Source organism: Melanostigma gelatinosum (assembly GCF_949748355.1).
Source record: "Melanostigma gelatinosum genome assembly, chromosome: 18".
NCBI lineage: Eukaryota > Metazoa > Chordata > Actinopteri > Perciformes > Zoarcidae > Melanostigma > Melanostigma gelatinosum.
The window spans coordinates 9,407,011-9,410,986 of record NC_136651.1 but is presented as its reverse complement, the minus strand read 5'-3'; positions in this window follow the sequence as shown (position 1 = coordinate 9,410,986).

Genomic DNA, 3,976 nt, shown 5'->3' with positions numbered 1-3,976 from the left:
AAAAACTATTTCTTCATACAAACTCCCATTGCAACAAATCTCCCCTCATGTTTCAAAGTAACGACCAAAGAGATTATGCTCTGGCAAATTTTATATCTTAGGAACTGAGACAGATTTTTATGTTCATAGATTTTTATTTATTTATTATATTATAGTTGGATATTTAATACTACCTGGGAATATAGCCTGCAAAGAAATACTGTGACAACATCTCCATAGGTCAGGAAACTGAATGTGCCATTCTTTTTAACTTTCCTGAGTCAGGGATGGTTTGCTCAGTTGTTTTGTTATAATTTAGGTTTTATAAGATATTAAACTCTTTTTGCACTACTCAATACAGCTTTCCACCTGTTTGACTCACTGATGGGTTAATTCAAACATCCAAACCTACAGAGCTTTATTTCAAAGCTGCACAAATCAATACTTTTATATCGACAATAGTTTTAAAGACTGCACTTAATGTGGAGACGGGGACGAACCCACAGAGAATCATCAACTGGCTCTCACTTCATCGCAGCGCAACGGAGCGTTTCGGCAGCTCACAGAATTGTCAATCAATCCATTTTCAGCAGTAAATAGCTGTTATTAGGGGACAAGCCACAGTACACTACCTGCTAAGCACCAAATGGCAGACAAACACCGTTAACTCTGGTGGAAAAAGTGGAGCATTTAGCAGCTAAAGAGACAAATATTTCCCTTTAAAACTGAGATAATGGAATTAACTCCAATTGAATCCTATGCCCTGTGTCTGTTTAGTGTTAAAACTGAAACTGACTCAAAACTATCACCGCATTTTCACTTTTCTTCTTATTTTACCTAATAATAGCTTCTTAAGTGTCAAAGTCAAATTAGAACGAATGAGATCACATTGTACCAGAATAGAAGACATAAAAAGCAGAACTTGTCCATTTTATCCAATTTATTACAAAAAGAGCACATACAAAAGGATAATATACAAGCCATGAAATAAAATTAAAATTAAAAAAACAGAACAGTTTGGGTTTAGCAATGCAACTTTTGAAATCATTATTATTATTAGTAGTACTTTTTTGTAATAAAGTACAAAATTCCACCACATGTGACTCTAACATTTACCCATAATATGCTCATCCATTTCTTCATCAACACACACATCACCATTAATGCGCTATTGCTTTAATATGAATGATAAATAGTTCTATTTTCAGATAAAATATCCTATATTGAAAAACATTGCGCAGTCACAGCTAAACAGCAGAGTTTCATACGAGGATGGCGGCAGCCCTTTCACTGGCACTTTTTGGGATATTTTCTCTTCAGTTTTGTTTTTCCGTTTCAAACAGCAACAAAATTATGTTGTTTTTTTCTGATATATTCTTTGTATATATTTTCACCATATACTATGAAACCATTGAGACTATATTGAAACCTGAGAAAACATGCATTTTTAGAAAAGGTTGTGCTTTAAAATCCTTGCCTTCCCTTTAGACTGTGGAAGGAAACGGAGGATAGATTCTGAGAGGAGAGATGGACGGTAAAATAAAAAAAAGTGGAGAGTCGGAGATAGGAGATAAAGAGAATTAAAGAAGGATCACTGAAGTATTTGTAAAGTCCACAGTGAAACCTCTTTATAGTCAGAACTATTTCCACAATATGTAGCGCTCCAGTTCTGCAAACCAACAGCTAGTTTGGACAGTTTGACTTAAATTTTTGAGGACGATGGCTTTTGTAGATACAGTCAAATGTTATCTTAGCTCCTTCACGACTCTCTCTTATTTAATTATGCAACCAATAAGGCATGGTGGCTTCACGGATTGATTGTGGTTTCAGTCATATGGAAATATCTCCGAACACTTAAAGCGAGGCACTTGTTATGCTTAAGTCTACGAACTGAAGAGAAACACCAGAGAGATGAAAATGAAAAGATCGATACAAAGAGTTAAAGCGAAGGAACATGCTTCACAGATGATCGTTATTAAGACCCATAGTGCATTTTTTTTTGCCAGTGAGAGGGTTCCCATATTTAAACAAGTGAGTGCAAAAACAAACCAAAAAAAAGAATCACTTAATTGCAGTTTGTCCACTACATCACAGCATGGGGGATCAGAGAAATTGCATTGAATGGAATGTAACCAAGATCCACAGCACCACATATATATATATGAGAGAGAGAGAGAGAGAGAGAGAGAGAGAGAGAGAGAGAGAGAGAGAGAGAGAGAGAGAGAGAGAGAGAGAGAGAGAGAGAGAGAGAGAGAGAGAGAGAGAGAGAGAGAGAGAGAGAGAGAGAGAGCTCAGTAGCTCAGCCTTGGACAGTAAACATCGCAGCCAGCTTGTGGAGATCAAACAGCGGGGCTCTTTTTTTTTCTTTAACTTTAGTGTTCCAAAAAGTACAACTGCATGCAAAGCATTCCCATTTAAAACAATGCAAAAATGAGGTAATAGTTTTTTTTCAAAGCATTTTTGTGTTATTTCTAAATAAATAAATTGTGATTCAATACCCAATCCAACCCCCGAAAAACTATATAAAATTAAATACATACCCACAATATCTACAGTTAGTAATAAATTATGATTGTTAAATACTTAAGGCATCTCAACTGACAACACCCTGTGTAAACTATGAAAACTTCATCACGGATGACTCCACTACGGGAAGGAGGCAGTTTCGACACCGGCAGTGCACAAGACAAGGGGAGAAAATAATCCCAGTTAATTGATCCTTAACGAGGATAAAAAAAGAAAAAAGGTCTCATAGTGCATAGGACAGTGAGGGTCCTAAAGGCATCCTGTAGAACTGAAAAGACAAGAAAAAAAAAAAAGAAAAAAAGAGAAGTGAAAACTGGTCAGGCGAGTGTTACCAGCCTGAGTGTTTTCCTGCTGTTGTGTCTGTGTGCACTGCGAGAGGGAGGCTGCCTCTGTCGCATCACGTTCTACATGTTCTAGCAATACAGCATAGCAACCAGCATAGCAACCACGAGGGGAGGTCTGTCACACAAATACACAAAATCAATACGCAAGCTCCTCTCTCTCTATCTCTCTCTCTCTGCTCAAAACACTGCATGAATCTATACCTAAATATAAACCAACGCAAATGCAATACCAAGGGGAAAAAAAACCCTTTTTTGTTGCTATAACTATTGTCACATGTGCTTGTTCTTTAGGCAATAAGGTAAACATTAAACCCATCGTTGCCACCAAAGGGGGACAGGATGAACACACGCTACAAGTCAGGGGAGCAGCCACTGACACTGTTTTTTTGTTTTTTGTTTGTTAGTGTTGAGAAGATAGTCACAGCTCAGATTAACTAAGTCATGCAAAGCCACCTCTGTACCTTTTTTTTTTTTAGAATTGAAGAAACGCTACCAAAGCTAACAGCCCAAGTCGACAACGAAACATGCATTTTTTTAAAGTACACACTTTTCAGATGAAGAAACAGGTACATGGGCAGCACAGTCTTCCTCCCACCTCACTCTGCAGTTCCATTTTTCATCCCAGTTTTTTTTTTTTTTTTTTTTTTGGCTTTGTGTTGTGTCAGCGCTCCAGTGGCCATGCGGTTAACCTACATTGAGTTAACGACTCGGTGTTGCCTCGAACCCCTTGAAACACACACATTTGCACTCTTTGAACAGGCACGCATTTGTTAGACACATTCTTTAAGTCACACACAGCAGGGCAGAGCACACACACACACACACACACACGTGAACCTGCGCGCCAGGTTCAAGCTACACCGTGACAAAAATGCATTTTGGTAAAATTACTTTCTACCTATTTTTAAAATACAACAAACGACTCAATCACTGGGCTCTGTTTTCCACGGCAGTGAGAGACCTACTCACACGACACCAACCCAAAGTAAATGTACAACTGTATTGCAAAATGTCAAAGCTGCATGATAGAATTAAAACACTCAGCAAGCTGGTGCTTCCCCCCCAAAGAAGGCGACAGCGCATCAGATATCACTTGTTGGTTACTGCTACTCTACTACGACCACAAA